We start from the raw sequence: 19,514 nt of genomic DNA, 5'->3' as shown, positions 1-19,514 counted from the left end.
TGTACAGCTTGGGTACTCTTCAGGCGCAAAAAACGAAGGAAAGATGTCACAAAACAGTTGTGAAAAAGAATGCGTCGTCGGCAGGATTCGAACCTGCGCGGGAAGATCCCAATAGATTTCTAGTCTATCGCCTTAACCACTCGGCCACGACGACCGTTGCTGTCAGATGTGGGAAACATGCCTCTGGTCTATGCAAACTAACTTCTCCACACGCTCCAAAATATGTCAGGCCCAAGTAACATTCCTTAACACATACAAACTCCAACCTCTACTCTCCCACTTGTACAAAGCAAGACAAACTGGCTCATCTTCAAGACAATGGCTGTATTCTAACCACCCTGTATGTATTCTGGCCTACACCTGTCTCTTGCAGTAAATAATCTTGTGACCAGTGGAATATACTTTGCATGCATGCATGCACCCGAGATCAGCCACCTGCACTGTGTTCGAGTTACCCGTGGAAGACGAGTCTGTTGGCATGCCATTCTCGTGGCAGCTGATGTGTGCCACAACTGTGTACAGCTTGGGTACTCTTCAGGCGCAAAAAACGAAGGAAAGATGTCACAAAACAGTTGTGAAAAAGAATGCGTCGTCGGCAGGATTCGAACCTGCGCGGGAAGATCCCAATAGATTTCTAGTCTATCGCCTTAACCACTCGGCCACGACGACCGTTGCTGTCAGATGTGGGAAACATGCCTCTGGTCTATGCAAACTAACTTCTCCACACGCTCCAAAATATGTCAGGCCCAAGTAACATTCCTTAACACATACAAACTCCAACCTCTACTCTCCCACTTGTACAAAGCAAGACAAACTGGCTCATCTTCAAGACAATGGCTGTATTCTAACCACCCTGTATGTATTCTGGCCTACACCTGTCTCTTGCAGTAAATAATCTTGTGCCCAGTGGAATATACTTTGCATGCATGCATGCACCCGAGACCAGCCACCTGCACTGTGTTCGAGTTACCCGTGGAAGACGAGTCTGTTGGCATGCCATTCTCGTGGCAGCTGATGTGTGCCACAACTGTGTACAGCTTGGGTACTCTTCAGGCGCAAAAAACGAAGGAAAGATGTCACAAAACAGTTGTGAAAAAGAATGCGTCGTCGGCAGGATTCGAACCTGCGCGGGAAGATCCCAATAGATTTCTAGTCTATCGCCTTAACCACTCGGCCACGACGACCGTTGCTGTCAGATGTGGGAAACATGCCTCTGGTCTATGCAAACTAACTTCTCCACACGCTCCAAAATATGTCAGGCCCAAGTAACATTCCTTAACACATACAAACTCCAACCTCTACTCTCCCACTTGTACAAAGCAAGACAAACTGGCTCATCTTCAAGACAATGGCTGTATTCTAACCACCCTGTATGTATTCTGGCCTACACCTGTCTCTTGCAGTAAATAATCTTGTGACCAGTGGAATATACTTTGCATGCATGCATGCACCCGAGACCAGCCACCTGCACTGTGTTCGAGTTACCCGTGGAAGACGAGTCTGTTGGCATGCCATTCTCGTGGCAGCTGATGTGTGCCACAACTGTGTACAGCTTGGGTACTCTTCAGGCGCAAAAAACGAAGGAAAGATGTCACAAAACAGTTGTGAAAAAGAATGCGTCGTCGGCAGGATTCGAACCTGCGCGGGAAGATCCCAATAGATTTCTAGTCTATCGCCTTAACCACTCGGCCACGACGACCGTTGCTGTCAGATGTGGGAAACATGCCTCTGGTCTATGCAAACTAACTTCTCCACACGCTCCAAAATATGTCAGGCCCAAGTAACATTCCTTAACACATACAAACTCCAACCTCTACTCTCCCACTTGTACAAAGCAAGACAAACTGGCTCATCTTCAAGACAATGGCTGTATTCTAACCACCCTGTATGTATTCTGGCCTACACCTGTCTCTTGCAGTAAATAATCTTGTGACCAGTGGAATATACTTTGCATGCATGCATGCACCCGAGACCAGCCACCTGCACTGTGTTCGAGTTACCCGTGGAAGACGAGTCTGTTGGCATGCCATTCTCGTGGCAGCTGATGTGTGCCACAACTGTGTACAGCTTGGGTACTCTTCAGGCGCAAAAAACGAAGGAAAGATGTCACAAAACAGTTGTGAAAAAGAATGCGTCGTCGGCAGGATTCGAACCTGCGCGGGAAGATCCCAATAGATTTCTAGTCTATCGCCTTAACCACTCGGCCACGACGACCGTTGCTGTCAGATGTGGGAAACATGCCTCTGGTCTATGCAAACTAACTTCTCCACACGCTCCAAAATATGTCAGGCCCAAGTAACATTCCTTAACACATACAAACTCCAACCTCTACTCTCCCACTTGTACAAAGCAAGACAAACTGGCTCATCTTCAAGACAATGGCTGTATTCTAACCACCCTGTATGTATTCTGGCCTACACCTGTCTCTTGCAGTAAATAATCTTGTGACCAGTGGAATATACTTTGCATGCATGCATGCACCCGAGATCAGCCACCTGCACTGTGTTCGAGTTACCCGTGGAAGACGAGTCTGTTGGCATGCCATTCTCGTGGCAGCTGATGTGTGCCACAACTGTGTACAGCTTGGGTACTCTTCAGGCGCAAAAAACGAAGGAAAGATGTCACAAAACAGTTGTGAAAAAGAATGCGTCGTCGGCAGGATTCGAACCTGCGCGGGAAGATCCCAATAGATTTCTAGTCTATCGCCTTAACCACTCGGCCACGACGACCGTTGCTGTCAGATGTGGGAAACATGCCTCTGGTCTATGCAAACTAACTTCTCCACACGCTCCAAAATATGTCAGGCCCAAGTAACATTCCTTAACACATACAAACTCCAACCTCTACTCTCCCACTTGTACAAAGCAAGACAAACTGGCTCATCTTCAAGACAATGGCTGTATTCTAACCACCCTGTATGTATTCTGGCCTACACCTGTCTCTTGCAGTAAATAATCTTGTGACCAGTGGAATATACTTTGCATGCATGCATGCACCCGAGACCAGCCACCTGCACTGTGTTCGAGTTACCCGTGGAAGACGAGTCTGTTGGCATGCCATTCTCGTGGCAGCTGATGTGTGCCACAACTGTGTACAGCTTGGGTACTCTTCAGGCGCAAAAAACGAAGGAAAGATGTCACAAAACAGTTGTGAAAAAGAATGCGTCGTCGGCAGGATTCGAACCTGCGCGGGAAGATCCCAATAGATTTCTAGTCTATCGCCTTAACCACTCGGCCACGACGACCGTTGCTGTCAGATGTGGGAAACATGCCTCTGGTCTATGCAAACTAACTTCTCCACACGCTCCAAAATATGTCAGGCCCAAGTAACATTCCTTAACACATACAAACTCCAACCTCTACTCTCCCACTTGTACAAAGCAAGACAAACTGGCTCATCTTCAAGACAATGGCTGTATTCTAACCACCCTGTATGTATTCTGGCCTACACCTGTCTCTTGCAGTAAATAATCTTGTGCCCAGTGGAATATACTTTGCATGCATGCATGCACCCGAGACCAGCCACCTGCACTGTGTTCGAGTTACCCGTGGAAGACGAGTCTGTTGGCATGCCATTCTCGTGGCAGCTGATGTGTGCCACAACTGTGTACAGCTTGGGTACTCTTCAGGCGCAAAAAACGAAGGAAAGATGTCACAAAACAGTTGTGAAAAAGAATGCGTCGTCGGCAGGATTCGAACCTGCGCGGGAAGATCCCAATAGATTTCTAGTCTATCGCCTTAACCACTCGGCCACGACGACCGTTGCTGTCAGATGTGGGAAACATGCCTCTGGTCTATGCAAACTAACTTCTCCACACGCTCCAAAATATGTCAGGCCCAAGTAACATTCCTTAACACATACAAACTCCAACCTCTACTCTCCCACTTGTACAAAGCAAGACAAACTGGCTCATCTTCAAGACAATGGCTGTATTCTAACCACCCTGTATGTATTCTGGCCTACACCTGTCTCTTGCAGTAAATAATCTTGTGACCAGTGGAATATACTTTGCATGCATGCATGCACCCGAGATCAGCCACCTGCACTGTGTTCGAGTTACCCGTGGAAGACGAGTCTGTTGGCATGCCATTCTCGTGGCAGCTGATGTGTGCCACAACTGTGTACAGCTTGGGTACTCTTCAGGCGCAAAAAACGAAGGAAAGATGTCACAAAACAGTTGTGAAAAAGAATGCGTCGTCGGCAGGATTCGAACCTGCGCGGGAAGATCCCAATAGATTTCTAGTCTATCGCCTTAACCACTCGGCCACGACGACCGTTGCTGTCAGATGTGGGAAACATGCCTCTGGTCTATGCAAACTAACTTCTCCACACGCTCCAAAATATGTCAGGCCCAAGTAACATTCCTTAACACATACAAACTCCAACCTCTACTCTCCCACTTGTACAAAGCAAGACAAACTGGCTCATCTTCAAGACAATGGCTGTATTCTAACCACCCTGTATGTATTCTGGCCTACACCTGTCTCTTGCAGTAAATAATCTTGTGACCAGTGGAATATACTTTGCATGCATGCATGCACCCGAGACCAGCCACCTGCACTGTGTTCGAGTTACCCGTGGAAGACGAGTCTGTTGGCATGCCATTCTCGTGGCAGCTGATGTGTGCCACAACTGTGTACAGCTTGGGTACTCTTCAGGCGCAAAAAACGAAGGAAAGATGTCACAAAACAGTTGTGAAAAAGAATGCGTCGTCGGCAGGATTCGAACCTGCGCGGGAAGATCCCAATAGATTTCTAGTCTATCGCCTTAACCACTCGGCCACGACGACCGTTGCTGTCAGATGTGGGAAACATGCCTCTGGTCTATGCAAACTAACTTCTCCACACGCTCCAAAATATGTCAGGCCCAAGTAACATTCCTTAACACATACAAACTCCAACCTCTACTCTCCCACTTGTACAAAGCAAGACAAACTGGCTCATCTTCAAGACAATGGCTGTATTCTAACCACCCTGTATGTATTCTGGCCTACACCTGTCTCTTGCAGTAAATAATCTTGTGACCAGTGGAATATACTTTGCATGCATGCATGCACCCGAGACCAGCCACCTGCACTGTGTTCGAGTTACCCGTGGAAGACGAGTCTGTTGGCATGCCATTCTCGTGGCAGCTGATGTGTGCCACAACTGTGTACAGCTTGGGTACTCTTCAGGCGCAAAAAACGAAGGAAAGATGTCACAAAACAGTTGTGAAAAAGAATGCGTCGTCGGCAGGATTCGAACCTGCGCGGGAAGATCCCAATAGATTTCTAGTCTATCGCCTTAACCACTCGGCCACGACGACCGTTGCTGTCAGATGTGGGAAACATGCCTCTGGTCTATGCAAACTAACTTCTCCACACGCTCCAAAATATGTCAGGCCCAAGTAACATTCCTTAACACATACAAACTCCAACCTCTACTCTCCCACTTGTACAAAGCAAGACAAACTGGCTCATCTTCAAGACAATGGCTGTATTCTAACCACCCTGTATGTATTCTGGCCTACACCTGTCTCTTGCAGTAAATAATCTTGTGACCAGTGGAATATACTTTGCATGCATGCATGCACCCGAGACCAGCCACCTGCACTGTGTTCGAGTTACCCGTGGAAGACGAGTCTGTTGGCATGCCATTCTCGTGGCAGCTGATGTGTGCCACAACTGTGTACAGCTTGGGTACTCTTCAGGCGCAAAAAACGAAGGAAAGATGTCACAAAACAGTTGTGAAAAAGAATGCGTCGTCGGCAGGATTCGAACCTGCGCGGGAAGATCCCAATAGATTTCTAGTCTATCGCCTTAACCACTCGGCCACGACGACCGTTGCTGTCAGATGTGGGAAACATGCCTCTGGTCTATGCAAACTAACTTCTCCACACGCTCCAAAATATGTCAGGCCCAAGTAACATTCCTTAACACATACAAACTCCAACCTCTACTCTCCCACTTGTACAAAGCAAGACAAACTGGCTCATCTTCAAGACAATGGCTGTATTCTAACCACCCTGTATGTATTCTGGCCTACACCTGTCTCTTGCAGTAAATAATCTTGTGACCAGTGGAATATACTTTGCATGCATGCATGCACCCGAGACCAGCCACCTGCACTGTGTTCGAGTTACCCGTGGAAGACGAGTCTGTTGGCATGCCATTCTCGTGGCAGCTGATGTGTGCCACAACTGTGTACAGCTTGGGTACTCTTCAGGCGCAAAAAACGAAGGAAAGATGTCACAAAACAGTTGTGAAAAAGAATGCGTCGTCGGCAGGATTCGAACCTGCGCGGGAAGATCCCAATAGATTTCTAGTCTATCGCCTTAACCACTCGGCCACGACGACCGTTGCTGTCAGATGTGGGAAACATGCCTCTGGTCTATGCAAACTAACTTCTCCACACGCTCCAAAATATGTCAGGCCCAAGTAACATTCCTTAACACATACAAACTCCAACCTCTACTCTCCCACTTGTACAAAGCAAGACAAACTGGCTCATCTTCAAGACAATGGCTGTATTCTAACCACCCTGTATGTATTCTGGCCTACACCTGTCTCTTGCAGTAAATAATCTTGTGACCAGTGGAATATACTTTGCATGCATGCATGCACCCGAGACCAGCCACCTGCACTGTGTTCGAGTTACCCGTGGAAGACGAGTCTGTTGGCATGCCATTCTCGTGGCAGCTGATGTGTGCCACAACTGTGTACAGCTTGGGTACTCTTCAGGCGCAAAAAACGAAGGAAAGATGTCACAAAACAGTTGTGAAAAAGAATGCGTCGTCGGCAGGATTCGAACCTGCGCGGGAAGATCCCAATAGATTTCTAGTCTATCGCCTTAACCACTCGGCCACGACGACCGTTGCTGTCAGATGTGGGAAACATGCCTCTGGTCTATGCAAACTAACTTCTCCACACGCTCCAAAATATGTCAGGCCCAAGTAACATTCCTTAACACATACAAACTCCAACCTCTACTCTCCCACTTGTACAAAGCAAGACAAACTGGCTCATCTTCAAGACAATGGCTGTATTCTAACCACCCTGTATGTATTCTGGCCTACACCTGTCTCTTGCAGTAAATAATCTTGTGCCCAGTGGAATATACTTTGCATGCATGCATGCACCCGAGACCAGCCACCTGCACTGTGTTCGAGTTACCCGTGGAAGACGAGTCTGTTGGCATGCCATTCTCGTGGCAGCTGATGTGTGCCACAACTGTGTACAGCTTGGGTACTCTTCAGGCGCAAAAAACGAAGGAAAGATGTCACAAAACAGTTGTGAAAAAGAATGCGTCGTCGGCAGGATTCGAACCTGCGCGGGAAGATCCCAATAGATTTCTAGTCTATCGCCTTAACCACTCGGCCACGACGACCGTTGCTGTCAGATGTGGGAAACATGCCTCTGGTCTATGCAAACTAACTTCTCCACACGCTCCAAAATATGTCAGGCCCAAGTAACATTCCTTAACACATACAAACTCCAACCTCTACTCTCCCACTTGTACAAAGCAAGACAAACTGGCTCATCTTCAAGACAATGGCTGTATTCTAACCACCCTGTATGTATTCTGGCCTACACCTGTCTCTTGCAGTAAATAATCTTGTGCCCAGTGGAATATACTTTGCATGCATGCATGCACCCGAGACCAGCCACCTGCACTGTGTTCGAGTTACCCGTGGAAGACGAGTCTGTTGGCATGCCATTCTCGTGGCAGCTGATGTGTGCCACAACTGTGTACAGCTTGGGTACTCTTCAGGCGCAAAAAACGAAGGAAAGATGTCACAAAACAGTTGTGAAAAAGAATGCGTCGTCGGCAGGATTCGAACCTGCGCGGGAAGATCCCAATAGATTTCTAGTCTATCGCCTTAACCACTCGGCCACGACGACCGTTGCTGTCAGATGTGGGAAACATGCCTCTGGTCTATGCAAACTAACTTCTCCACACGCTCCAAAATATGTCAGGCCCAAGTAACATTCCTTAACACATACAAACTCCAACCTCTACTCTCCCACTTGTACAAAGCAAGACAAACTGGCTCATCTTCAAGACAATGGCTGTATTCTAACCACCCTGTATGTATTCTGGCCTACACCTGTCTCTTGCAGTAAATAATCTTGTGCCCAGTGGAATATACTTTGCATGCATGCATGCACCCGAGACCAGCCACCTGCACTGTGTTCGAGTTACCCGTGGAAGACGAGTCTGTTGGCATGCCATTCTCGTGGCAGCTGATGTGTGCCACAACTGTGTACAGCTTGGGTACTCTTCAGGCGCAAAAAACGAAGGAAAGATGTCACAAAACAGTTGTGAAAAAGAATGCGTCGTCGGCAGGATTCGAACCTGCGCGGGAAGATCCCAATAGATTTCTAGTCTATCGCCTTAACCACTCGGCCACGACGACCGTTGCTGTCAGATGTGGGAAACATGCCTCTGGTCTATGCAAACTAACTTCTCCACACGCTCCAAAATATGTCAGGCCCAAGTAACATTCCTTAACACATACAAACTCCAACCTCTACTCTCCCACTTGTACAAAGCAAGACAAACTGGCTCATCTTCAAGACAATGGCTGTATTCTAACCACCCTGTATGTATTCTGGCCTACACCTGTCTCTTGCAGTAAATAATCTTGTGACCAGTGGAATATACTTTGCATGCATGCATGCACCCGAGACCAGCCACCTGCACTGTGTTCGAGTTACCCGTGGAAGACGAGTCTGTTGGCATGCCATTCTCGTGGCAGCTGATGTGTGCCACAACTGTGTACAGCTTGGGTACTCTTCAGGCGCAAAAAACGAAGGAAAGATGTCACAAAACAGTTGTGAAAAAGAATGCGTCGTCGGCAGGATTCGAACCTGCGCGGGAAGATCCCAATAGATTTCTAGTCTATCGCCTTAACCACTCGGCCACGACGACCGTTGCTGTCAGATGTGGGAAACATGCCTCTGGTCTATGCAAACTAACTTCTCCACACGCTCCAAAATATGTCAGGCCCAAGTAACATTCCTTAACACATACAAACTCCAACCTCTACTCTCCCACTTGTACAAAGCAAGACAAACTGGCTCATCTTCAAGACAATGGCTGTATTCTAACCACCCTGTATGTATTCTGGCCTACACCTGTCTCTTGCAGTAAATAATCTTGTGCCCAGTGGAATATACTTTGCATGCATGCATGCACCCGAGACCAGCCACCTGCACTGTGTTCGAGTTACCCGTGGAAGACGAGTCTGTTGGCATGCCATTCTCGTGGCAGCTGATGTGTGCCACAACTGTGTACAGCTTGGGTACTCTTCAGGCGCAAAAAACGAAGGAAAGATGTCACAAAACAGTTGTGAAAAAGAATGCGTCGTCGGCAGGATTCGAACCTGCGCGGGAAGATCCCAATAGATTTCTAGTCTATCGCCTTAACCACTCGGCCACGACGACCGTTGCTGTCAGATGTGGGAAACATGCCTCTGGTCTATGCAAACTAACTTCTCCACACGCTCCAAAATATGTCAGGCCCAAGTAACATTCCTTAACACATACAAACTCCAACCTCTACTCTCCCACTTGTACAAAGCAAGACAAACTGGCTCATCTTCAAGACAATGGCTGTATTCTAACCACCCTGTATGTATTCTGGCCTACACCTGCCTCTTGCAGTAAATAATCTTGTGCCCAGTGGAATATACTTTGCATGCATGCATGCACCCGAGACCAGCCACCTGCACTGTGTTCGAGTTACCCGTGGAAGACGAGTCTGTTGGCATGTCATTCTCGTGGCAGCTGATGTGTGCCACAACTGTGTACAGCTTGGGTACTCTTCAGGCGCAAAAAACGAAGGAAAGATGTCACAAAACAGTTGTGAAAAAGAATGCGTCGTCGGCAGGATTCGAACCTGCGCGGGAAGATCCCAATAGATTTCTAGTCTATCGCCTTAACCACTCGGCCACGACGACCGTTGCTGTCAGATGTGGGAAACATGCCTCTGGTCTATGCAAACTAACTTCTCCACACGCTCCAAAATATGTCAGGCCCAAGTAACATTCCTTAACACATACAAACTCCAACCTCTACTCTCCCACTTGTACAAAGTAAGACAAACTGGCTCATCTTCAAGACAATGGCTGTATTCTAACCACCCTGTATGTATTCTGGCCTACACCTGTCTCTTGCAGTAAATAATCTTGTGCCCAGTGGAATATACTTTGCATGCATGCATGCACCCGAGACCAGCCACCTGCACTGTGTTCGAGTTACCCGTGGAAGACGAGTCTGTTGGCATGCCATTCTCGTGGCAGCTGATGTGTGCCACAACTGTGTACAGCTTGGGTACTCTTCAGGCGCAAAAAACGAAGGAAAGATGTCACAAAACAGTTGTGAAAAAGAATGCGTCGTCGGCAGGATTCGAACCTGCGCGGGAAGATCCCAATAGATTTCTAGTCTATCGCCTTAACCACTCGGCCACGACGACCGTTGCTGTCAGATGTGGGAAACATGCCTCTGGTCTATGCAAACTAACTTCTCCACACGCTCCAAAATATGCCAGGCCCAAGTAACATTCCTTAACACATACAAACTCCAACCTCTACTCTCCCACTTGTACAAAGCAAGACAAACTGGCTCATCTTCAAGACAATGGCTGTATTCTAACCACCCTGTATGTATTCTGGCCTACACCTGTCTCTTGCAGTAAATAATCTTGTGACCAGTGGAATATACTTTGCATGCATGCATGCACCCGAGATCAGCCACCTGCACTGTGTTCGAGTTACCCGTGGAAGACGAGTCTGTTGGCATGCCATTCTCGTGGCAGCTGATGTGTGCCACAACTGTGTACAGCTTGGGTACTCTTCAGGCGCAAAAAACGAAGGAAAGATGTCACAAAACAGTTGTGAAAAAGAATGCGTCGTCGGCAGGATTCGAACCTGCGCGGGAAGATCCCAATAGATTTCTAGTCTATCGCCTTAACCACTCGGCCACGACGACCGTTGCTGTCAGATGTGGGAAACATGCCTCTGGTCTATGCAAACTAACTTCTCCACACGCTCCAAAATATGTCAGGCCCAAGTAACATTCCTTAACACATACAAACTCCAACCTCTTCTCTCCCACTTGTACAAAGCAAGACAAACTGGCTCATCTTCAAGACAATGGCTGTATTCTAACCACCCTGTATGTATTCTGGCCTACACCTGCCTCTTGCAGTAAATAATCTTGTGCCCAGTGGAATATACTTTGCATGCATGCATGCACCCGAGACCAGCCACCTGCACTGTGTTCGAGTTACCCGTGGAAGACGAGTCTGTTGGCATGCCATTCTCGTGGCAGCTGATGTGTGCCACAACTGTGTACAGCTTGGGTACTCTTCAGGCGCAAAAAACGAAGGAAAGATGTCACAAAACAGTTGTGAAAAAGAATGCGTCGTCGGCAGGATTCGAACCTGCGCGGGAAGATCCCAATAGATTTCTAGTCTATCGCCTTAACCACTCGGCCACGACGACCGTTGCTGTCAGATGTGGGAAACATGCCTCTGGTCTATGCAAACTAACTTCTCCACACGCTCCAAAATATGTCAGGCCCAAGTAACATTCCTTAACACATACAAACTCCAACCTCTACTCTCCCACTTGTACAAAGCAAGACAAACTGGCTCATCTTCAAGACAATGGCTGTATTCTAACCACCCTGTATGTATTCTGGCCTACACCTGTCTCTTGCAGTAAATAATCTTGTGCCCAGTGGAATATACTTTGCATGCATGCATGCACCCGAGACCAGCCACCTGCACTGTGTTCGAGTTACCCGTGGAAGACGAGTCTGTTGGCATGCCATTCTCGTGGCAGCTGATGTGTGCCACAACTGTGTACAGCTTGGGTACTCTTCAGGCGCAAAAAACGAAGGAAAGATGTCACAAAACAGTTGTGAAAAAGAATGCGTCGTCGGCAGGATTCGAACCTGCGCGGGAAGATCCCAATAGATTTCTAGTCTATCGCCTTAACCACTCGGCCACGACGACCGTTGCTGTCAGATGTGGGAAACATGCCTCTGGTCTATGCAAACTAACTTCTCCACACGCTCCAAAATATGTCAGGCCCAAGTAACATTCCTTAACACATACAAACTCCAACCTCTACTCTCCCACTTGTACAAAGCAAGACAAACTGGCTCATCTTCAAGACAATGGCTGTATTCTAACCACCCTGTATGTATTCTGGCCTACACCTGTCTCTTGCAGTAAATAATCTTGTGACCAGTGGAATATACTTTGCATGCATGCATGCACCCGAGACCAGCCACCTGCACTGTGTTCGAGTTACCCGTGGAAGACGAGTCTGTTGGCATGCCATTCTCGTGGCAGCTGATGTGTGCCACAACTGTGTACAGCTTGGGTACTCTTCAGGCGCAAAAAACGAAGGAAAGATGTCACAAAACAGTTGTGAAAAAGAATGCGTCGTCGGCAGGATTCGAACCTGCGCGGGAAGATCCCAATAGATTTCTAGTCTATCGCCTTAACCACTCGGCCACGACGACCGTTGCTGTCAGATGTGGGAAACATGCCTCTGGTCTATGCAAACTAACTTCTCCACACGCTCCAAAATATGTCAGGCCCAAGTAACATTCCTTAACACATACAAACTCCAACCTCTACTCTCCCACTTGTACAAAGCAAGACAAACTGGCTCATCTTCAAGACAATGGCTGTATTCTAACCACCCTGTATGTATTCTGGCCTACACCTGTCTCTTGCAGTAAATAATCTTGTGACCAGTGGAATATACTTTGCATGCATGCATGCACCCGAGACCAGCCACCTGCACTGTGTTCGAGTTACCCGTGGAAGACGAGTCTGTTGGCATGCCATTCTCGTGGCAGCTGATGTGTGCCACAACTGTGTACAGCTTGGGTACTCTTCAGGCGCAAAAAACGAAGGAAAGATGTCACAAAACAGTTGTGAAAAAGAATGCGTCGTCGGCAGGATTCGAACCTGCGCGGGAAGATCCCAATAGATTTCTAGTCTATCGCCTTAACCACTCGGCCACGACGACCGTTGCTGTCAGATGTGGGAAACATGCCTCTGGTCTATGCAAACTAACTTCTCCACACGCTCCAAAATATGTCAGGCCCAAGTAACATTCCTTAACACATACAAACTCCAACCTCTACTCTCCCACTTGTACAAAGCAAGACAAACTGGCTCATCTTCAAGACAATGGCTGTATTCTAACCACCCTGTATGTATTCTGGCCTACACCTGTCTCTTGCAGTAAATAATCTTGTGCCCAGTGGAATATACTTTGCATGCATGCATGCACCCGAGACCAGCCACCTGCACTGTGTTCGAGTTACCCGTGGAAGACGAGTCTGTTGGCATGCCATTCTCGTGGCAGCTGATGTGTGCCACAACTGTGTACAGCTTGGGTACTCTTCAGGCGCAAAAAACGAAGGAAAGATGTCACAAAACAGTTGTGAAAAAGAATGCGTCGTCGGCAGGATTCGAACCTGCGCGGGAAGATCCCAATAGATTTCTAGTCTATCGCCTTAACCACTCGGCCACGACGACCGTTGCTGTCAGATGTGGGAAACATGCCTCTGGTCTATGCAAACTAACTTCTCCACACGCTCCAAAATATGTCAGGCCCAAGTAACATTCCTTAACACATACAAACTCCAACCTCTACTCTCCCACTTGTACAAAGCAAGACAAACTGGCTCATCTTCAAGACAATGGCTGTATTCTAACCACCCTGTATGTATTCTGGCCTACACCTGTCTCTTGCAGTAAATAATCTTGTGCCCAGTGGAATATACTTTGCATGCATGCATGCACCCGAGACCAGCCACCTGCACTGTGTTCGAGTTACCCGTGGAAGACGAGTCTGTTGGCATGCCATTCTCGTGGCAGCTGATGTGTGCCACAACTGTGTACAGCTTGGGTACTCTTCAGGCGCAAAAAACGAAGGAAAGATGTCACAAAACAGTTGTGAAAAAGAATGCGTCGTCGGCAGGATTCGAACCTGCGCGGGAAGATCCCAATAGATTTCTAGTCTATCGCCTTAACCACTCGGCCACGACGACCGTTGCTGTCAGATGTGGGAAACATGCCTCTGGTCTATGCAAACTAACTTCTCCACACGCTCCAAAATATGTCAGGCCCAAGTAACATTCCTTAACACATACAAACTCCAACCTCTACTCTCCCACTTGTACAAAGCAAGACAAACTGGCTCATCTTCAAGACAATGGCTGTATTCTAACCACCCTGTATGTATTCTGGCCTACACCTGTCTCTTGCAGTAAATAATCTTGTGCCCAGTGGAATATACTTTGCATGCATGCATGCACCCGAGACCAGCCACCTGCACTGTGTTCGAGTTACCCGTGGAAGACGAGTCTGTTGGCATGCCATTCTCGTGGCAGCTGATGTGTGCCACAACTGTGTACAGCTTGGGTACTCTTCAGGCGCAAAAAACGAAGGAAAGATGTCACAAAACAGTTGTGAAAAAGAATGCGTCGTCGGCAGGATTCGAACCTGCGCGGGAAGATCCCAATAGATTTCTAGTCTATCGCCTTAACCACTCGGCCACGACGACCGTTGCTGTCAGATGTGGGAAACATGCCTCTGGTCTATGCAAACTAACTTCTCCACACGCTCCAAAATATGTCAGGCCCAAGTAACATTCCTTAACACATACAAACTCCAACCTCTACTCTCCCACTTGTACAAAGCAAGACAAACTGGCTCATCTTCAAGACAATGGCTGTATTCTAACCACCCTGTATGTATTCTGGCCTACACCTGTCTCTTGCAGTAAATAATCTTGTGACCAGTGGAATATACTTTGCATGCATGCATGCACCCGAGACCAGCCACCTGCACTGTGTTCGAGTTACCCGTGGAAGACGAGTCTGTTGGCATGCCATTCTCGTGGCAGCTGATGTGTGCCACAACTGTGTACAGCTTGGGTACTCTTCAGGCGCAAAAAACGAAGGAAAGATGTCACAAAACAGTTGTGAAAAAGAATGCGTCGTCGGCAGGATTCGAACCTGCGCGGGAAGATCCCAATAGATTTCTAGTCTATCGCCTTAACCACTCGGCCACGACGACCGTTGCTGTCAGATGTGGGAAACATGCCTCTGGTCTATGCAAACTAACTTCTCCACACGCTCCAAAATATGTCAGGCCCAAGTAACATTCCTTAACACATACAAACTCCAACCTCTACTCTCCCACTTGTACAAAGCAAGACAAACTGGCTCATCTTCAAGACAATGGCTGTATTCTAACCACCCTGTATGTATTCTGGCCTACACCTGTCTCTTGCAGTAAATAATCTTGTGACCAGTGGAATATACTTTGCATGCATGCATGCACCCGAGACCAGCCACCTGCACTGTGTTCGAGTTACCCGTGGAAGACGAGTCTGTTGGCATGCCATTCTCGTGGCAGCTGATGTGTGCCACAACTGTGTACAGCTTGGGTACTCTTCAGGCGCAAAAAACGAAGGAAAGATGTCACAAAACAGTTGTGAAAAAGAATGCGTCGTCGGCAGGATTCGAACCTGCGCGGGAAGATCCCAATAGATTTCTAGTCTATCGCCTTAACCACTCGGCCACGACGACCGTTGCTGTCAGATGTGGGAAACATGCCTCTGGTCTATGCAAACTAACTTCTCCACACGCTCCAAAATATGTCAGGCCCAAGTAACATTCCTTAACACATACAAACTCCAACCTCTACTCTCCCACTTGTACAAAGCAAGACAAACTGGCTCATCTTCAAGACAATGGCTGTATTCTAACCACCCTGTATGTATTCTGGCCTACACCTGTCTCTTGCAGTAAATAATCTTGTGCCCAGTGGAATATACTTTGCATGCATGCATGCACCCGAGACCAGCCACCTGCACTGTGTTCGAGTTACCCGTGGAAGACGAGTCTGTTGGCATGCCATTCTCGTGGCAGCTGATGTGTGCCACAACTGTGTACAGCTTGGGTACTCTTCAGGCGCAAAAAACGAAGGAAAGATGTCACAAAACAGTTGTGAAAAAGAATGCGTCGTCGGCAGGATTCGAACCTGCGCGGGAAGATCCCAATAGATTTCTAGTCTATCGCCTTAACCACTCGGCCACGACGACCGTTGCTGTCAGATGTGGGAAACATGCCTCTGGTCTATGCAAACTAACTTCTCCACACGCTCCAAAATATGTCAGGCCCAAGTAACATTCCTTAACACATACAAACTCCAACCTCTACTCTCCCACTTGTACAAAGCAAGACAAACTGGCTCATCTTCAAGACAATGGCTGTATTCTAACCACCCTGTATGTATTCTGGCCTACACCTGTCTCTTGCAGTAAATAATCTTGTGACCAGTGGAATATACTTTGCATGCATGCATGCACCCGAGACCAGCCACCTGCACTGTGTTCGAGTTACCCGTGGAAGACGAGTCTGTTGGCATGCCATTCTCGTGGCAGCTGATGTGTGCCACAACTGTGTACAGCTTGGGTACTCTTCAGGCGCAAAAAACGAAGGAAAGATGTCACAAAACAGTTGTGAAAAAGAATGCGTCGTCGGCAGGATTCGAACCTGCGCGGGAAGATCCCAATAGATTTCTAGTCTATCGCCTTAACCACTCGGCCACGACGACCGTTGCTGTCAGATGTGGGAAACATGCCTCTGGTCTATGCAAACTAACTTCTCCACACGCTCCAAAATATGTCAGGCCCAAGTAACATTCCTTAACACATACAAACTCCAACCTCTACTCTCCCACTTGTACAAAGCAAGACAAACTGGCTCATCTTCAAGACAATGGCTGTATTCTAACCACCCTGTATGTATTCTGGCCTACACCTGTCTCTTGCAGTAAATAATCTTGTGCCCAGTGGAATATACTTTGCATGCATGCATGCACCCGAGACCAGCCACCTGCACTGTGTTCGAGTTACCCGTGGAAGACGAGTCTGTTGGCATGCCATTCTCGTGGCAGCTGATGTGTGCCACAACTGTGTACAGCTTGGGTACTCTTCAGGCGCAAAAAACGAAGGAAAGATGTCACAAAACAGTTGTGAAAAAGAATGCGTCGTCGGCAGGATTCGAACCTGCGCGGGAAGATCCCAATAGATTTCTAGTCTATCGCCTTAACCACTCGGCCACGACGACCGTTGCTGTCAGATGTGGGAAACATGCCTCTGGTCTATGCAAACTAACTTCTCCACACGCTCCAAAATATGTCAGGCCCAAGTAACATTCCTTAACACATACAAACTCCAACCTCTACTCTCCCACTTGTACAAAGCAAGACAAACTGGCTCATCTTCAAGACAATGGCTGTATTCTAACCACCCTGTATGTATTCTGGCCTACACCTGTCTCTTGCAGTAAATAATCTTGTGCCCAGTGGAATATACTTTGCATGCATGCATGCACCCGAGACCAGCCACCTGCACTGTGTTCGAGTTACCCGTGGAAGACGAGTCTGTTGGCATGCCATTCTCGTGGCAGCTGATGTGTGCCACAACTGTGTACAGCTTGGGTACTCTTCAGGCGCAAAAAACGAAGGAAAGATGTCACAAAACAGTTGTGAAAAAGAATGCGTCGTCGGCAGGATTCGAACCTGCGCGGGAAGATCCCAATAGATTTCTAGTCTATCGCCTTAACCACTCGGCCACGACGACCGTTGCTGTCAGATGTGGGAAACATGCCTCTGGTCTATGCAAACTAACTTCTCCACACGCTCCAAAATATGTCAGGCCCAAGTAACATTCCTTAACACATACAAACTCCAACCTCTACTCTCCCACTTGTACAAAGCAAGACAAACTGGCTCATCTTCAAGACAATGGCTGTATTCTAACCACCCTGTATGTATTCTGGCCTACACCTGTCTCTTGCAGTAAATAATCTTGTGACCAGTGGAATATACTTTGCATGCATGCATGCACCCGAGACCAGCCACCTGCACTGTGTTCGAGTTACCCGTGGAAGACGAGTCTGTTGGCATGCCATTCTCGTGGCAGCTGATGTGTGCCACAACTGTGTACAGCTTGGGTACTCTTCAGGCGCAAAAAACGAAGGAAAGATGTCACAAAACAGTTGTGAAAAAGAATGCGTCGTCGGCAGGATTCGAACCTGCGCGGGAAGATCCCAATAGATTTCTAGTCTATCGCCTTAACCACTCGGCCACGACGACCGTTGCTGTCAGATGTGGGAAACATGCCTCTGGTCTATGCAAACTAACTTCTCCACACGCTCCAAAATATGTCAGGCCCAAGTAACATTCCTTAACACATACAAACTCCAACCTCTACTCTCCCACTTGTACAAAGCAAGACAAACTGGCTCATCTTCAAGACAATGGCTGTATTCTAACCACCCTGTATGTATTCTGGCCTACACCTGTCTCTTGCAGTAAATAATCTTGTGCCCAGTGGAATATACTTTGCATGCATGCATGCACCCGAGACCAGCCACCTGCACTGTGTTCGAGTTACCCGTGGAAGACGAGTCTGTTGGCATGCCATTCTCGTGGCAGCTGATGTGTGCCACAACTGTGTACAGCTTGGGTACTCTTCAGGCGCAAAAAACGAAGGAAAGATGTCACAAAACAGTTGTGAAAAAGAATGCGTCGTCGGCAGGATTCGAACCTGCGCGGGAAGATCCCAATAGATTTCTAGTCTATCGCCTTAACCACTCGGCCACGACGACCGTTGCTGTCAGATGTGGGAAACATGCCTCTGGTCTATGCAAACTAACTTCTCCACACGCTCCAAAATATGTCAGGCCCAAGTAACATTCCTTAACACATACAAACTCCAACCTCTACTCTCCCACTTGTACAAAGCAAGACAAACTGGCTCATCTTCAAGACAATGGCTGTATTCTAACCACCCTGTATGTATTCTGGCCTACACCTGTCTCTTGCAGTAAATAATCTTGTGACCAGTGGAATATACTTTGCATGCATGCATGCACCCGAGACCAGCCACCTGCACTGTGTTCGAGTTACCCGTGGAAGACGAGTCTGTTGGCATGCCATTCTCGTGGCAGCTGATGTGTGCCACAACTGTGTACAGCTTGGGTACTCTTCAGGCGCAAAAAACGAAGGAAAGATGTCACAAAACAGTTGTGAAAAAGAATGCGTCGTCGGCAGGATTCGAACCTGCGCGGGAAGATCCCAATAGATTTCTAGTCTATCGCCTTAACCACTCGGCCACGACGACCGTTGCTGTCAGATGTGGGAAACATGCCTCTGGTCTATGCAAACTAACTTCTCCACACGCTCCAAAATATGTCAGGCCCAAGTAACATTCCTTAACACATACAAACTCCAACCTCTACTCTCCCACTTGTACAAAGCAAGACAAACTGGCTCATCTTCAAGACAATGGCTGTATTCTAACCACCCTGTATGTATTCTGGCCTACACCTGTCTCTTGCAGTAAATAATCTTGTGACCAGTGGAATATACTTTGCATGCATGCATGCACCCGAGACCAGCCACCTGCACTGTGTTCGAGTTACCCGT

At 47.8% G+C, this 19,514-nt stretch overlaps 38 non-coding genes across 38 annotated transcripts; all 38 read right to left on the bottom strand.

Annotated features, from left to right (window-relative positions):
* Positions 1-72: 72 nt before the first annotated feature.
* Trnas-aga (transfer RNA serine (anticodon AGA)) lies at positions 73-154 on the bottom strand. Its single transcript has one exon. It is a non-coding gene; the product is annotated as a tRNA-Ser (tRNA).
* Positions 155-587: 433 nt separating this feature from the next.
* Positions 588-669, bottom strand: Trnas-aga (transfer RNA serine (anticodon AGA)). The gene has a single exon. It is a non-coding gene; the product is annotated as a tRNA-Ser (tRNA).
* Positions 670-1,102: 433 nt separating this feature from the next.
* Trnas-aga (transfer RNA serine (anticodon AGA)) lies at positions 1,103-1,184 on the bottom strand. Its single transcript has one exon. It is a non-coding gene; the product is annotated as a tRNA-Ser (tRNA).
* A 433-nt stretch (positions 1,185-1,617) lies between these two features.
* Positions 1,618-1,699, bottom strand: Trnas-aga (transfer RNA serine (anticodon AGA)). Its single transcript has one exon. It is a non-coding gene; the product is annotated as a tRNA-Ser (tRNA).
* Positions 1,700-2,132: 433 nt separating this feature from the next.
* Trnas-aga (transfer RNA serine (anticodon AGA)) lies at positions 2,133-2,214 on the bottom strand. The gene has a single exon. It is a non-coding gene; the product is annotated as a tRNA-Ser (tRNA).
* Positions 2,215-2,647: 433 nt separating this feature from the next.
* Trnas-aga (transfer RNA serine (anticodon AGA)) lies at positions 2,648-2,729 on the bottom strand. The gene has a single exon. It is a non-coding gene; the product is annotated as a tRNA-Ser (tRNA).
* Positions 2,730-3,162: 433 nt separating this feature from the next.
* On the bottom strand, positions 3,163-3,244 carry Trnas-aga (transfer RNA serine (anticodon AGA)). Its single transcript has one exon. It is a non-coding gene; the product is annotated as a tRNA-Ser (tRNA).
* A 433-nt stretch (positions 3,245-3,677) lies between these two features.
* Positions 3,678-3,759, bottom strand: Trnas-aga (transfer RNA serine (anticodon AGA)). Its single transcript has one exon. It is a non-coding gene; the product is annotated as a tRNA-Ser (tRNA).
* A 433-nt stretch (positions 3,760-4,192) lies between these two features.
* On the bottom strand, positions 4,193-4,274 carry Trnas-aga (transfer RNA serine (anticodon AGA)). Its single transcript has one exon. It is a non-coding gene; the product is annotated as a tRNA-Ser (tRNA).
* Positions 4,275-4,707: 433 nt separating this feature from the next.
* On the bottom strand, positions 4,708-4,789 carry Trnas-aga (transfer RNA serine (anticodon AGA)). The gene has a single exon. It is a non-coding gene; the product is annotated as a tRNA-Ser (tRNA).
* A 433-nt stretch (positions 4,790-5,222) lies between these two features.
* On the bottom strand, positions 5,223-5,304 carry Trnas-aga (transfer RNA serine (anticodon AGA)). The gene has a single exon. It is a non-coding gene; the product is annotated as a tRNA-Ser (tRNA).
* A 433-nt stretch (positions 5,305-5,737) lies between these two features.
* Positions 5,738-5,819, bottom strand: Trnas-aga (transfer RNA serine (anticodon AGA)). Its single transcript has one exon. It is a non-coding gene; the product is annotated as a tRNA-Ser (tRNA).
* Positions 5,820-6,252: 433 nt separating this feature from the next.
* Positions 6,253-6,334, bottom strand: Trnas-aga (transfer RNA serine (anticodon AGA)). The gene has a single exon. It is a non-coding gene; the product is annotated as a tRNA-Ser (tRNA).
* A 433-nt stretch (positions 6,335-6,767) lies between these two features.
* On the bottom strand, positions 6,768-6,849 carry Trnas-aga (transfer RNA serine (anticodon AGA)). Its single transcript has one exon. It is a non-coding gene; the product is annotated as a tRNA-Ser (tRNA).
* Positions 6,850-7,282: 433 nt separating this feature from the next.
* Trnas-aga (transfer RNA serine (anticodon AGA)) lies at positions 7,283-7,364 on the bottom strand. The gene has a single exon. It is a non-coding gene; the product is annotated as a tRNA-Ser (tRNA).
* A 433-nt stretch (positions 7,365-7,797) lies between these two features.
* On the bottom strand, positions 7,798-7,879 carry Trnas-aga (transfer RNA serine (anticodon AGA)). The gene has a single exon. It is a non-coding gene; the product is annotated as a tRNA-Ser (tRNA).
* A 433-nt stretch (positions 7,880-8,312) lies between these two features.
* On the bottom strand, positions 8,313-8,394 carry Trnas-aga (transfer RNA serine (anticodon AGA)). The gene has a single exon. It is a non-coding gene; the product is annotated as a tRNA-Ser (tRNA).
* Positions 8,395-8,827: 433 nt separating this feature from the next.
* Trnas-aga (transfer RNA serine (anticodon AGA)) lies at positions 8,828-8,909 on the bottom strand. The gene has a single exon. It is a non-coding gene; the product is annotated as a tRNA-Ser (tRNA).
* Positions 8,910-9,342: 433 nt separating this feature from the next.
* On the bottom strand, positions 9,343-9,424 carry Trnas-aga (transfer RNA serine (anticodon AGA)). Its single transcript has one exon. It is a non-coding gene; the product is annotated as a tRNA-Ser (tRNA).
* Positions 9,425-9,857: 433 nt separating this feature from the next.
* On the bottom strand, positions 9,858-9,939 carry Trnas-aga (transfer RNA serine (anticodon AGA)). Its single transcript has one exon. It is a non-coding gene; the product is annotated as a tRNA-Ser (tRNA).
* Positions 9,940-10,372: 433 nt separating this feature from the next.
* On the bottom strand, positions 10,373-10,454 carry Trnas-aga (transfer RNA serine (anticodon AGA)). Its single transcript has one exon. It is a non-coding gene; the product is annotated as a tRNA-Ser (tRNA).
* A 433-nt stretch (positions 10,455-10,887) lies between these two features.
* On the bottom strand, positions 10,888-10,969 carry Trnas-aga (transfer RNA serine (anticodon AGA)). The gene has a single exon. It is a non-coding gene; the product is annotated as a tRNA-Ser (tRNA).
* A 433-nt stretch (positions 10,970-11,402) lies between these two features.
* Trnas-aga (transfer RNA serine (anticodon AGA)) lies at positions 11,403-11,484 on the bottom strand. The gene has a single exon. It is a non-coding gene; the product is annotated as a tRNA-Ser (tRNA).
* Positions 11,485-11,917: 433 nt separating this feature from the next.
* On the bottom strand, positions 11,918-11,999 carry Trnas-aga (transfer RNA serine (anticodon AGA)). Its single transcript has one exon. It is a non-coding gene; the product is annotated as a tRNA-Ser (tRNA).
* Positions 12,000-12,432: 433 nt separating this feature from the next.
* Trnas-aga (transfer RNA serine (anticodon AGA)) lies at positions 12,433-12,514 on the bottom strand. The gene has a single exon. It is a non-coding gene; the product is annotated as a tRNA-Ser (tRNA).
* A 433-nt stretch (positions 12,515-12,947) lies between these two features.
* Positions 12,948-13,029, bottom strand: Trnas-aga (transfer RNA serine (anticodon AGA)). The gene has a single exon. It is a non-coding gene; the product is annotated as a tRNA-Ser (tRNA).
* Positions 13,030-13,462: 433 nt separating this feature from the next.
* Positions 13,463-13,544, bottom strand: Trnas-aga (transfer RNA serine (anticodon AGA)). Its single transcript has one exon. It is a non-coding gene; the product is annotated as a tRNA-Ser (tRNA).
* Positions 13,545-13,977: 433 nt separating this feature from the next.
* Trnas-aga (transfer RNA serine (anticodon AGA)) lies at positions 13,978-14,059 on the bottom strand. The gene has a single exon. It is a non-coding gene; the product is annotated as a tRNA-Ser (tRNA).
* A 433-nt stretch (positions 14,060-14,492) lies between these two features.
* Positions 14,493-14,574, bottom strand: Trnas-aga (transfer RNA serine (anticodon AGA)). The gene has a single exon. It is a non-coding gene; the product is annotated as a tRNA-Ser (tRNA).
* Positions 14,575-15,007: 433 nt separating this feature from the next.
* Positions 15,008-15,089, bottom strand: Trnas-aga (transfer RNA serine (anticodon AGA)). The gene has a single exon. It is a non-coding gene; the product is annotated as a tRNA-Ser (tRNA).
* A 433-nt stretch (positions 15,090-15,522) lies between these two features.
* Positions 15,523-15,604, bottom strand: Trnas-aga (transfer RNA serine (anticodon AGA)). The gene has a single exon. It is a non-coding gene; the product is annotated as a tRNA-Ser (tRNA).
* Positions 15,605-16,037: 433 nt separating this feature from the next.
* On the bottom strand, positions 16,038-16,119 carry Trnas-aga (transfer RNA serine (anticodon AGA)). Its single transcript has one exon. It is a non-coding gene; the product is annotated as a tRNA-Ser (tRNA).
* A 433-nt stretch (positions 16,120-16,552) lies between these two features.
* On the bottom strand, positions 16,553-16,634 carry Trnas-aga (transfer RNA serine (anticodon AGA)). The gene has a single exon. It is a non-coding gene; the product is annotated as a tRNA-Ser (tRNA).
* A 433-nt stretch (positions 16,635-17,067) lies between these two features.
* Trnas-aga (transfer RNA serine (anticodon AGA)) lies at positions 17,068-17,149 on the bottom strand. The gene has a single exon. It is a non-coding gene; the product is annotated as a tRNA-Ser (tRNA).
* A 433-nt stretch (positions 17,150-17,582) lies between these two features.
* On the bottom strand, positions 17,583-17,664 carry Trnas-aga (transfer RNA serine (anticodon AGA)). Its single transcript has one exon. It is a non-coding gene; the product is annotated as a tRNA-Ser (tRNA).
* A 433-nt stretch (positions 17,665-18,097) lies between these two features.
* On the bottom strand, positions 18,098-18,179 carry Trnas-aga (transfer RNA serine (anticodon AGA)). Its single transcript has one exon. It is a non-coding gene; the product is annotated as a tRNA-Ser (tRNA).
* Positions 18,180-18,612: 433 nt separating this feature from the next.
* Positions 18,613-18,694, bottom strand: Trnas-aga (transfer RNA serine (anticodon AGA)). Its single transcript has one exon. It is a non-coding gene; the product is annotated as a tRNA-Ser (tRNA).
* Positions 18,695-19,127: 433 nt separating this feature from the next.
* On the bottom strand, positions 19,128-19,209 carry Trnas-aga (transfer RNA serine (anticodon AGA)). Its single transcript has one exon. It is a non-coding gene; the product is annotated as a tRNA-Ser (tRNA).
* Between the last annotated feature and the right edge of the window lie 305 nt (positions 19,210-19,514).

This window comes from Haliotis asinina, chromosome 16 (genome assembly GCF_037392515.1).
Source record: "Haliotis asinina isolate JCU_RB_2024 chromosome 16, JCU_Hal_asi_v2, whole genome shotgun sequence".
In the NCBI taxonomy this organism is placed as follows: domain Eukaryota; kingdom Metazoa; phylum Mollusca; class Gastropoda; order Lepetellida; family Haliotidae; genus Haliotis; species Haliotis asinina.
Note: the sequence above shows the minus strand (reverse complement) of the source record. Positions and strands in the feature narration are given on the sequence as shown.